The sequence below is a fragment of the Homarus americanus genome, unplaced genomic scaffold (genome assembly GCF_018991925.1).
Source record: "Homarus americanus isolate GMGI-L3 unplaced genomic scaffold, GMGI_Hamer_2.0 scaffold52435, whole genome shotgun sequence".
NCBI classification, from domain to species: Eukaryota; Metazoa; Arthropoda; class Malacostraca; order Decapoda; family Nephropidae; genus Homarus; species Homarus americanus.
Window position 1 is genome coordinate 49,933 of NW_024757624.1, and position 13,590 is coordinate 63,522.

General features: G+C 45.6%; 1 non-coding gene across 1 annotated transcript; it reads left to right on the forward strand.

Moving 5' to 3' along the window:
- Positions 1 to 12,928: 12,928 nt before the first annotated feature.
- Trnaa-cgc lies at positions 12,929 to 13,003 on the forward strand. The gene has a single exon. It is a non-coding gene; the product is annotated as a tRNA-Ala (tRNA).
- The last annotated feature ends 587 nt before the right edge of the window (positions 13,004 to 13,590 follow it).

Here is a 13,590-nt window from a genome sequence, read left to right on the forward strand (position 1 = left end):
TCCCTTCCCTCCTCCTCCTCACCCCTCCCCTACCCTTCCTCACCACTTCCCCCCTCCTCCCCTGCCCTTCCTCCTCCTCTTACACCCTCCCCTACCCTTCCTCCTCCTCCTTACACCCTCCCCTACCCTTCCTCCTCCTCCTTACCCCCCACCCTACCCTTCCTCCTCCTCTCACCCCTCCCTACCCTTCCTCCTCCTCCTTACACCTCTCCCTACCCTTCCTCCTCCTCCTACACCTCCCCTACCCTTCCTCCTCCTCCTACACCCTCCCCTACCCTTCCTCCTCCTCATTACCCCCTCCCCTATTCTTCCTCCTCCTCCTTACCCCCCTCCCCTACCCTTCCTCCTCCTCCTTACCCCTCCCCTACCCTTCCTCCTCCTCCTCACCCCCTCCCCTACCTTCCTCACCCTTCCCCTCCTCCCCTACCCTTCCCTCCTCCTCCTTCCACCCTCCCTACCTTCCTCCTCCTCCTTCCCCCTCCTACCCCTCCTCCTCCTCCTTACCCCTCCCCCTTCCTCCTCCTCCCTCACCCCCCTCCCCTACCAATCCTCTCCCATCCCACCATCCCTTCCCTCTCTGTTTGACTCTACCAGCCTTTCTTATCCCTCCCTCCCTCTCCTCTCTTCCCTTGCTTCTTCTCTCGTCCTCTCTCTTTCTCTCCCCCTCCCTCTTTTATCCTTCCTTCCTCCTTCCTCTGTGATCATTATCTTTTCATACCCTTTCATTTTTTTCTAGTCATTTCTCTCCTCTCTCTCTCTCTCTCTCTCTCTCTCTCTCCCTCTCTCTCAGTAGTCCCTTCAAATCTTTATCTCCTTATTTTATCCCTAACCGGTTTTGGCAAGTATTGTATCACCCATGCCTTTTGTGTGTGTGTGTGTGTGTGTGTGTGTGTGTGTGTGTGTGTGTGTTTCCTTATATTTCCTTATTTCCTTCTCATGCTTCCCTCTCCCTCTTACTCCTTCTCCCCTCTCTCCTTCTCATTCCTCTCCCTCCCCTCCTTCTCCTTCTCCTCCTCTCCCTCCTCTCCTTCCCCTCCTCTTCCCCTCCTCATTCTCTCCCTCCTCCCTTCCCCCTCCTCTTCCACCTCCTCCTTCTCCTCCTCTCCCTCCTCTCCTTCCCCTCCTCTTCCCACCTCCTCCTTCTCCCTCCTCTCCTCCTCTCCTTCCCCTCCTCTTCCACCTCCTTCCTCCCACCTCCTTCTCCTTCTCCTCCTCTCCCTCCTCTCCTTCCCCTCCTCTTCCCCTCCTCCTTCCTCTCCCTCCTCTCCTTCTCCTCCTCCCACCTCCTCCCTCCCCTCTCCCTCCCTCCTTCTTCCTCCTCTCCTCCTACCTCCTTCTCTCCTCCCACCTCCTTCTCATTCTCTCCCTCCCCACCTCCTTCTCCTTCCTCTCCCTCCTCTCCTTCCCCTCCTCTTCCACCTCCTTCCTCCACCTCCTTCTCCCTCCTCTCCTCCTCTCCTTCCCCCTCCTCTTCCACCTCCTCCTTCCTCTCCTCCTCTCCTTCTCCCTCCTCCCACCTCCTTCTCCTCCCTCCCTTCCCTCCCTCCTTCTCCTGCCCCTCCTTACCCTTCCTCCTACCTCCGTCTCCCCTGACTTCCCATCATCAAGGAAGATGTTTTGTTCGCCGTTAGTTACATACAACATGGTGGTTCAGCCTCTGGTGGTGGTGACTGTGTGGTGGTGACTGTGTGGTAGAGACTGTAGTGGTGGTGACTGTGCAGTGGTGACTGTGTGTGTGACTGTGTGGTGGTGACTGTGTGGTAGTGGTGGTGACTGTGTGGTAGAGACTGTGGTGGTGACTGTGTGGTGGTGACTGTGTGATAGAGACTGTGGTGATGACTGTAGTGGTGGTGACTGTGTGGTGGTGACTGTGTGGTGGTGGTGACTGTAGGTGATTGTGTGGTGGTAAACCACACACACACACACACACACATATATATATATATATATATATATATATATATATATATATATATATATGTATATATATATATATCTTGATAAAACACACGGGAAGATGGATTTATATATTATATATATATATATATATATATATATATATATATATATATATATATATATATATATATGTGTGTGTGTGTGTGTGTGTGTGTGTGTGTGTGTGTGTGTCGAAGTTTGGAGTATGCATTTGAAGTTGTAAGTGAACTTTATAATTGGAACATGGAGTTTGTATATGGAATGTGTATATGTGCAGTTTCTATTTTGCGCGCGTGTGTGTACATATGGAATTTGTATTTTAAAACGATTTTATAACTGTGTATAGTTGTCAAACGAGTACATATTCACCAACTGACTAAAACTAGGTTGAGTTTGGTAGGAAGTATCGTGTAAAATATCATCGTAAAAACGTGAATGTTGGCGTTAGAGGTTAGATGGTCAGCGTCTGTTGTTATGGTTCAGATGGTGGAGGCCAATAGTTCAGAAATTGAAGAAGTTAAGGAGGCGGCCGTGTGGGTGTGTGCTCACTCACCCACCTACCTCTTCTAGTAAAGCTGATTTGTCCTCCTCCTCCTCCTCCTTCTTAAAGATTTTCTGGCAGGGGCGACCCACTGGCCATAGAGCGGCTCCTTTCTTCCTCCTCCTCCTTCACCCTTCCTCTCGACGTGTTGTGATGTGCGACCCCTGGCTAGTCCCTACCTCTTCACCAACGTTTTCTGCATAATACCCTCTCTCTCTCAGTGTCCAAAGCTGCCCCCCCCTAAGACCTCTCCCCCACACCCCAAGTCATTTTCAGGGGTCGACCTTGCCAGGAAGCTCTCTCACCCCCACTTCCCTCATCTCTCCTCACACTCAAACACCAACTCCTCATCTCCTCACACTCATACATCAACTCCTCCATCTCCTCACACTATCATCAACTCTCCTCATCTCTCCTCACATCAATTCTCCCTCATCTCCCTCACATTAAACATCAACTCTCCTCATCTTCCTCACAACACAATTCTCCTCATCTCCTCACACTAACATCAACTTCCTCATCTTCCCTCACACAACATCAATTCTCCCTCATCTCCCTCACACAACACTCAATTCTCCCCTCATCTCTCCCCACACTCCAAACATCAACTCTCCTCATCTCTCCCTCACACAAACATCAACTCTCCCCATCTCCCCTCACACAAAACATCACCCCCATCTCCCTCACACTAAACATCAACCTCTCCTCATCTCCCTCACAACACCTCCCTCATCTCCTCACACTAAACATCAACTCCCTCATCTCCCTCACACAACATCACCCTCCTCATCTCCTCACACTAAACATCAACTCTCCTCATCTTACTCACAACATCAACTCTCCCCACCTCACACAACACAATCTCCCATCCCCTCACACTCAAACATCAACTCCCTCATCTCTCCCTCACACTAAACATCAACTTCCCTCATCTCCTCACACTCAAAACATCAACTCCCTCATCTCCCTCACACAAAACACTCACCCCCCCATCTCCCACACATACATCAACTCTCCACATCTCTCCCCACACCAAACACAACCTCCCCACCCCTCACGACTAAACATCAACTCTCCCTCATCTCTCCCACACCAAACACAACCCCCACCCCACACAAACACAACCCCACCCCCACACTAAACATCAACTCATCCTCCCTTACACTAAACATCAACTCTCCTCATCTTCTCCCTCACACTATACATCAACTCCTATCTTCCCTCTACACTATACATCAACCCTCCTCATCTTCCCTCACACTATACATCAACTCTCCCTCATCCTCTTCCTCACACTATACATCAACTCTCCTCATCTCTCTCCCTCACACAACATCAACTCTCCTCATCTCTCCTCACACTATACATCAACTCTCACTCTCCTCACACTATACATCAACTCTCCTCATCTCCTCACAAAACATCAACTCCTCATCTTCCTCACACTAAACATCAACTCTCCTCATCTCTCCTCACACTAAACATCAACTCCCTCATCTCTCCTCACACAACACACACATTCCCTCATTCTCACACAACATCAACTCCCCTCACATCTTCCTCACACAACATCAATTCTCCTCATCTTCCCTCACACTAAACATCAACTCTCCCTCATCTTCTCCCTCACACAACATCAATTCTCCCTCATCTCTCCTCACACTAAACATCAACTCTCATTCTCTCCTCACACAACATCAATCTCCTCATCACTCCCTCACCTCTCCTCCTCCTTGCTTTAATCAATCCTCCTCCTTCCTCCTCTTCCCTCCCTCTCCTGCCTCTTCCTCCCCTCCTGCCCTCCTCTCCCTGCCCCCCCTCTCCCTCCCCCCCTCCCTCACCTCTCTCCCTCTCCCCCTCACTTAGAAGCTATTTACGTTGGCCCGGTGTTGTGTTTGTAAATTGTAATAGTTATTTTTTTATACGTGAATGAAAAACAACCAAAGAGAGCTTCCCCACACACTCTAGTCCTCCACCACACTCTAGTTCCCCCCCACACACTCTAGTCCTCCACCACACACTCTAGTTCTCCACCACACACACACTCTAGTCCTCCACCACACTCTAGTTCTCCACCACACTCTAGTCTCCACCACACACCTCTATTCTCCCACCACACACTTAGTCTTCTCCACCACACACTCTGTGCCCCCCACACTCTAGTCCTCCCCACACACTCTAGCCTCTCCACCACACACTTATCCTCCACCACACACTCTAGCCCCCCACACACTCTAGTCCCTCCACCACACACTCTACGTCCTCCCCCACACACCTAGTCTCCACCACACACTCTAGTCCTCCCCCACACACTCAGCCTCCCACACACCTCTAGTCCTCCACCACACACCCCAGTCCTCCACCACACACTAGCTCCCCCCACACACCAGCCCTCCCCACACACTCTAGTGTCCTCCACCACACACTCTAGTCCCTCCACACACACTAGTTCTCCCCACACACTCTAAGTTCCTCCACCACACACTCTATCCTCCCCACACACTCTAGTTCCCCACACACTCTAGTTCTCCACCACACACTCTAGTCTCTCCCCACACACTCTAGTCCTCCACCACACACTTAGTTCTCCACCACACATCTCTAGTCCTCCACCACACACTAGTTCCCCACACACTCTAAAGCCCTCCCCCACACACTCTAGCTCTCCCCCCACACACTCTAGCTTCCACCACACACTCTAGTCTCCCCCTCCACACACTCCCAGCCTCCTCCACACACCAGCCTCCACCACACTCTAAGCCCCCACACACTTAGCCTCCTACACACTGCAGCCTCCTCCACACACTAGCCTCCACACACATCTCGCTCTCTCCACACTCTAGCCTTCCTTCCACACACTCTCCCTCTCCCACACACTCTCTCTTCCTCCACACACCAGAGTTGGAGGCCCGGTGCTGACTTAAGGCAGATGAGGAATAATAGTACAGTATTGAAAAAGGTCTGCTGAGTCATGTGTGTGTGTGTGTGAGAGGAGAGAGAGAGAGAGAGAGAGAGAGAGAGAGAGAGAGAGAGAGAGAGAGAGAGAGAGAGAGAGAGAGAGAGAGAGAAGAGAAAGAGAGAGAGAGAGAGAGATCCAACCCAACCCAGCTCTAGCCTAAACCTAACTTAACCTAACACCTGGTACTAGTGGTTCAGTGAGACTAAATATAAATGACCTAGCTGCCGCGGCCTTTTATAAATTCTTTTCATTTTATGTTGTGGGGATTATGTTGTTATAGTTTATCGTCTGTGTCTTATTATAGTGTGTTGTTATAGTGTATGTTTGTTATAATTGTGTCGTGTGTATGTTGTTATAGTGTGTCGTGTGTGTTGTTATAGTGTATCGTCTGTGTGTTATATGTGTCGTGTATGTTGTTGTTATAGTGTGTCGTGTATGTTGTTATAGTTTGTGTGTGTTGTTATATTGTCGTGTGTATAGTTGTTATAGTGTATCGTCTGTGTGTTGTTATAGTGTATCGTCGCTGTGTTATAGTGTGTCGTGTGTATGTTGTTGTTATATTGTGTCTGTATTTTGTTGTTATAGTGTGTCGGTGTATGTTTTATAGTGTGTCGTGTGTATGTTGTTATAGTGTATCGTCTGTGTGTTGTTATAGTGTATCGTCTGTGTGTTATGTGTATATGTGTATGATGTTGTTATAGTGTGTCGTGTATGTTGTTGTTATAGTTTGTCGTGTATGTTGTTATAGTGTGTCGTGTATGTTGTTATAGTGTATCGTCTGTGTGTTGTTATAGTGTGTCGTGTAGGTTGTAGTTATAGTGTCGTGTGTGTGTTGTTGTTAGAGTGTGTCGTGTGTATTTGTTGTTATAGTGTGCCGTGTATGTTGTTATAGTGTCCCGTCTGTTTGTTGTTGTTATATTGTGTTGTGTGTATGTTGTTATTATATAGTGCCTGTGTGTGTGTTGTTATAGTGTATCGTCTGTTTGTTGTTGTTATAGTGTGTTGTGTGTATGTTATTATAGTGTGCCGTGTGTATGTTGTTATAGTGTATCGTCTGTTTGTTGTTGTTATAGTGTGTGTGTATGTTGTTGTTATAGTGTCGTGTGTGTGTTTTATAGTGTATCGTCCGTTTGTTGTTGTTAATTGTTGTGTGTATGTTGTTATAGTGTGTCGTGTGTATGTTGTTATAGTGTGCCGTGTGTATGTTGTTATAGTGTGTCGTGTATGTTGTTATAGTGTATCGTCTGTGTGTTATAGTGTGTCGTTTATGTTGTTGTTATAGTGTGTCGTGTATGTTGTTATAGTGTGTCGTGTGTATAGTTGTTGTTATAGTGTGTTGTGTGTATCGTTGTTATAGTGTGTCGTGTATGTTGTTATAGTGTGCGTGTGTATGTTGTTATAGTGTCGTGATATGTTATAGTGTATCGTCTGTGTGTTATAGTGTGTCGTGTGTATGTTGTTGTTATAGTGTCGTGTGTGTTGTTATATTGTATCGTCCGTTTGTTGTTATAGTGTTTTGTGTGTATGTTGTTATAGTGTGTCGTGTATATTTGTTATAGTGTGCCGTGTGTATGTTGTTATAGTGTGTCGTGTATGTTGTTATAGTGTGCCGTGTGTATGTTGTTATAGTGTCGTGTGTATGTTGTTATAGTGTATCGTCTGTTTGTTGTTGTTATAGTGTGTTGTGTGTATGTTGTTGTTATAGTGTCGTGTGTGTGTTGTTATAGTGTATCGTCTGTTTATTGTTGTTATAGTGTGTTGTGTGTGTGTTGTTGTTATAGTGTGTCGTGTGTATGTTGTTATAGTGTATCGTCTGTTTGTTGTTGTTATAGTGTGTTGTGTGTATGTTGTTGTTATAGTGTCGTGTGTGTGTTGTTATAGTGTATCGTCTGTTTGTTGTTACATTGTGTCGTGTATGTTGTTATAGTGTGCCGTGTGTATGTTGTTATAGTGTATCGTGTATGTTGTTATTATAGTGTGTCGTGTGTATGTTGTTACAGTGTGTGTGTATGTTGTTGTTAACGGTGTGTCGTGTGTATGTTGTTACAGTGTCGTGTGTATGTTGTTATTATAGTGTGTCGTGTATGTTGTTATAGTGTATCGTGTATGTTGTTGTTACAGTGTGTCGTGTGTATGTTGTTACAGTGTGTCGTGTGTATGTTGTTATTATGTGTCGTGTGTATGTTGTTATAGTGTATCGTCTGTTTGTTGTTGTTATAGTGTGTTGTGTGTATGTTGTTGTTATAGTGTCGTGTGTGTTGTTATAGTGTGCCGTGTTTATGTTGTTATAGTGTGTCGTGTGTGATGTTGTTGTTATAGTGTGTCGTGTGTATATTTGTTATATTGTGTCGTGTGTGTTGTTATGTGTGCCGTGTTTATGTGTTATAGTGTCGTGTATATGTTGTTGTTATAGTGTGTCGTGTGTGTGTTGTTATAGTGTGCCGTGTTTATGTTGTTATAGTGTGTCGTCTCTATGTTGTTCTTGTGGGTTGTTGTTGTCCTAACCTGTCGTCTGCACCTTATTGTTCTTGTTGTTTTTGTTCTTGTTTTCCTCTGCACCTTGTTTTGCCATTGTTGTTTTTATTTTGTCTTCCTCGTTCTTGATATTATTATTATTATTATTATTATTATTATATTATTATTATTATTATTATTATCTTCATCTTAACTGTATTTCAAGATTGACTTAATACTGTTTGTGGACAATAAATGATTAATATATACAGAATTACTTACTACCGTTAATATAATAGTGGCAGGAAGTGGTGTAGATAAAGTGTATCCTTGACTGGTGTTGTGGTAGTGTTACATGTGGCTGGTGTTGTGTTGTGGTAGTGTTACATGTGGTTGGTGTTGTGTGGTAGTGTTACATGTGGCTGGTGTTGTGTTGTGGTAGTGTACATGTGGCTGGTGTTGTGGTGTTACATGTGGCTGGTGTTGTGTTGTGGTAGTGTTACTGTGGCCAGTGTTGTGTTGTGGTAGTGTTACATGTGGCTGGTGTTGTGTTGTGTAGTGTTACATGTGGCTGGTGTTGTGTTGTGGTAGTGTTACATGTGGCTGGTGTTGTGTTGTGGTAGTGTTACATGTGGCTGGTGTTGTGGTGTTACATGTGGCTGGTGTTGTGTTGTGGTAGTGTTACATGTGTGGCTGGTGTTGTGGTGTTGTGGCTGGTGTTGTGGTTACATGTGGCTGGTGTTGTGTTGTGGTAGTGTTACATGTGGTGTTTGTGGTGCTGGTAGAGTGTTACATGTGGCTGGTGTTGTGTTGTGGTAGTGTTACATGGCTGGTGTTGTGTTGTGGTAGTGTTACATGTGGCTGGTGTTGTGTTGTGGTAGTGTTACATGTGGCTGGTGTTGTGTTGGTAGTGTTACATGTGGCTGGTGTTGTGTTGTGGTAGTGTTACATGGCTGGTGTTGTGTTGCAGTGGTGTTACATGTGGCTGGTGTTGTGGGTAGTGTTACATGTGGCTGGTGTGTTGTGTGAGTGTTACATGTGGCTGGTGTTGTGTTGTGGTAGTGTTACATGTGGCTGGTGTTGTGTTGTGGTAGTGTTACTGTGGCTGGTGTTGTGTTGTGGTAGTGTTATGTGGCTGGTGTTGTGTTGTGGTAGTGTTACATGTGGCTGGGTGTTGTGTTGTGGTAGTGTTACATGTGGCTGGTGTTGTGTTGTGGTAGTGTTACATGGCTGGTGTTGTGTTGCAGTGATGTTGCATATGGCTGGTGTTACATGGGTAGTGTTACGCTGTGGCTGGTGTGTTGTGTGAGTGTTACATATGGCCGGTGTTTGTGTTGTGGTAGTGTTACATGTGGCCGGTGTTGTGTTGTGGTAGTGTTACTGTGGCTGGTGTTGTGTTGTGGTAGTGTTGTGTGGCTGGTGTTGTGTTGTGAGTAGTGTTACATGTGGCTGGGTGTTTGTGTTGTGGTAGTGTTACATGTGGCTGGTGTTGTGTTGTGGTAGTGTTGTGTGGTGTTGTGTTGTGGTAGTGTTACATGCAGCTGGTGTTCGTGTTATTGGTAGTGTTACATGTGGCTGGTGTTGTGTTGTGGTAGTGTTACATGTGGCTGGTGTTGTGTTGTGGTAGTGTTACATGTGGCTGGTGTTGTGTTGTGGTAGTGTTACATGTGGCTGGTGTTGTGTTGTGGTAGTGTTACATGTGGCTGGTGTTACATGTGGCTGTGTTGTAGTGTTACATGGCTGGTGTTGTGTTGTGGTGAGTGTTACATGTGGCTGGTGTTGTGTTGTGGTAGTGTTACATGTGGCTGGTGTTGTGTTATTGGTAGTGTTACATGTGGCTGGTGTTGTGTTGTGGTAAAGGTGTTATATGGCTGGTGTGTTGTGGTGAGTGTTACACTGGCTGGTGTTGTGTTGGCCGTGGTGTTACATGTGGCCGGTGTTGTGTTGTGGTAGTGTGCATGTGGCTGGTGTTGTGTTGTGGTAGTGTTACATGTGGCTGGTGTTGTGTTGTGGTAGTGTTACATGTGGCTGGTGTTGTGTGGTAGTGTTACATGTGGCTGGTGTTGTGTTGTGGTGAGTGTTACATGTGGCTGGTGTTGTGTTATTGGTAGTGTTACATGTGGCTGGTGTTGTGTTGTGGTAGTGTTACATGTGGCTGGTGTTGTGTTGTGGTAGTGTTACATGTGGCTGGTGTTGTGTTGTGTTAGTGTTACATATGGCTGGTGTTGTGTTGTGGTAGTGTTATGTGAAATGGTTTGTGTTGTGGTAGTGTTACATGGCTGGTGTTTGTGTTGTAGTGAGTGTTACATGTGGCTGGTGTTGTGTTGTGGTAGTGTTACATGTGGCTGGGTATTTGTGTTTGTGGTGTTACATGTGGCTGGTGTTTACGTGTTGTGGTGCACATGTGGCTGGTGTTGTGTTGTGGTAGTGTTATGTGGCTGGTGTTGTGTTTGTTAGTGAAGTGTTACATGTGGCTGGTGTTGTGTTGTGGCTGGTGTTACATGTGGCTGGTGTTGTGTTGTGGGTAGTGTTACATGCTGGCTGGTGTTGTGTTGTGGTAGTGTTACATGTGGCTGGTGTTGTGTTGTGGTAGTGTTACATGTGGCTGGTGTTGTGTTGTGGTGGCCAGTGTTTATGTGGCTGGTGTTGTGTTGTGGTAGTGTTACATGTGGCTGGTGTTGTGTTGTGGTAGTGTTACATGTGGCTGGTGTTGTGTTGTGTTAGTCTGTACATATGGCTGGTGTTGTGTGAGTAGTGTTACATGTGGCTGGTGTTGTGTTGTGGTAGTGTTACATGTGGCTGGTGTGTTGTGTTTGTGTGTGTTGCATGTGGCTGGTGTTGTGTTGTGGTAGTGTTACATGTGGCTGGTGTTGTGTTGTGGTAGTGTTACATGTGGCTGTGTGTATTTGTGGTAGTGTTACATATGGCTGGTGTTGTGTTGTGGTGGTGTTACATGTGGCTGGTGTTGTGTTGTCGGTAGTGTTACATGTGGCTAGTGTTGTGTTGTGGTAGTGTTACATGTGGCTGGAGTATGTTGTGGTAGTGTTTATATGGCTGGTGTTGTGTTGTGGTAGTGTTACATGTGGCTGGTGTTGTGTTGTGGTGAGTGTTGCATGTGGCTGGTGTTGTGTTGTGGTAGTTGCCTAACCTAGCCTAACCTAAACCTAACCTAACTAACCTAGCTAACTAACCTAACCTAACCTTAGCCTGTAGAATGGTTAAGGTTAAATAAAGGTTAGATATGTATAGTATATGTATGATTGTATGTATTAAATACTAGCATAATATACGTACGTATGTATGATTTTTCACGCCCGTACATATATTAATGCGAATGTATACATGCATTAATTATTGATGTATTCTTTTATCATGTGTACAGTCATGGATATTCCAATAATATATTAATACCAATATACATGACTATACCTCTATGTATGATTCCAGTACCGGTATGTATACATGACTAACGATAGTATGATATTATGTATTGATGTGTGTGTGTGTGTGTGTGTGTTTGACTTACGTGTTTGTTGTGGGTATTAATACACATATATATTGACTGCTGACACCTCTGCACTCTGCTAAACACTCTGCGCACACTCTGCTGAAACACTCTGCTCACACTCTGCTCCCACCACTGCTTAGTCCCGATGTTGTGCTGTTTTTCTTTTTCAATTTGATTGCTGAAGTTTGTTAAATTATACCCGGTTTTGGTCTACATATGGTCATCTGTTCATCCACTTTCATCCATTGTTCATCCTCTTACATCCATTGTTTATACTTTCACTCCATTTCATCACTTTCATCCATTATTTTATCCACTTATATCATTGTTTATTAACTTTCATCCACTCATCTACTGTTCATCGCTTCATTCACTCATCATGCACTTTCACCACATTGTTTATTAGCAACTAAATCATTTTCGTCCATTTTCGTCCATTGTTTGTTAGTGTCGTTCATTTGGTTAATCATCATCATACAACAAAATCAAAATCATAAATCAAATAAATCAACACAAATCGTCATAAAAATCATACAGCAAATCAAGCAAGATCAAGCAAAAGTCAACAACAGATCAAGCACAGCAGAATCAAGCCATGGCAGATGAAAAACACAGCAAGCAAGTCAGGCCATGGTCATTGGCAAAAAAACTGGCATGGCGGGTCAGGGTCATGGCAGGGTCTTGGCATGGCAGGGTCCCTACCATCACCCACCACCATCACCCACCACCATCACCCACCACCACCATCACCCACCCCCATCACCCACCTAATAACACGCACCATTGGACATAATTACAGGTATTGGTCTAATTAATTGAGGCCAAGTAATCAGGTGGGTAATAAAGACTAATTAGAGCCAAGTAAAGACCCCGGCACCTGAGGCCACCTGGGCGAGGACCTGGAGTCAGCTTAGTCGCGTCAGTCTTAGTCTTGTGAGTCACTTGAGTCAGTCTTAGCTGCGTTATGAGTCCCTTGTGTCAGTCTTAACTGGGTTGTGAGTCGACTGAGTCAGTCTTAGCTGCGTTATGAGTCCCTTGTGTCAGTCTTAGCTGTGTTGTAAATTACTTGAGTCAGTCTTTGCTGTGTTGTGAGTCAATTGTAATAATCTTAGCTGTGTTCAGTCACTTGAGTCAGTCTTAGCTGTGTTGCGTCACTTGAGACAGTCTTAGCTGTGTTGTGAGTCGACTGAGTCAGTCTTAGCTGTGCTGTGTCACTTGAGTCAGTCTTAGCTGAGTTGTGAATCGATTGAGTCAGTCTTAGCTGTGTTGAGTCACCTGAGTCAGTTTTAGCTGTGTTGTGAATGGCTTGAAGAGGTGAACTTAGCTGTCCCCTAAATCGCCAGAATGAGCTTTTACCTGAGTCGTAAATCTGACTTTAGCTGCGACACCACCACTACTGTCTGGTGGGCTTAACCTGGGGGAGGCGGTGGGTTGGATGGGTCGTTTGGTGGGTTGGGTGGGTCATTTGGTGAGTTGGGTGGGTCTTTGCGGATACTGGTGCTTGGTGGGTTAGTGGTGGGTTACATGGTGACCTGTGGTGTAATGGTCAGCATGCTCGCCTCGCAAGCGAGTGGACCCGGGTTCGATCCCCGGGCAGGGTGAAACTATGGGCAGGTTTCATTACGCCATTTGCCTCTGTCTATCCAGCAGTAATTGGGGACCTGGATGTAAATCGATTTGCGGATCATGTTACGGGGTAATGGTTAGCCAGTGCAGTCGGCGAGCTGTCCGGTCTTCTCGAACTATTCCTTGACACTGGGTCATGCAGCTCGTTAACTCAGGGTGTGGTTGTTGTGTCGTTACATATTATATCTGAAGTGTTATGGTGAGTAGGGATGATTCATCCTCACTTCCTAACTCTTAAAACATATGTAATAATGATTGATGAATAACATACGATGAATAATGATGAATATTTTGAGTGTTATGGTGAATTTTATGTTCAGTCAACCTAACCTAACCTAAGCCAACTTAACAGAGCCCAACCCAACCCATGCATAACCCAACATATTCTAACGTAACGTAACCCAACCCAACCCAACCCAACCCAACCCATGCATAACCCAACATATTCTAACGTAACGTAACCCAACCAACCCAACCCATGCATAACCCAAATATATTCTAACGTAACGTAACCCAACCCAACCCAACCCAACCCATGCATAACCCAACATATTCTAACGTAAC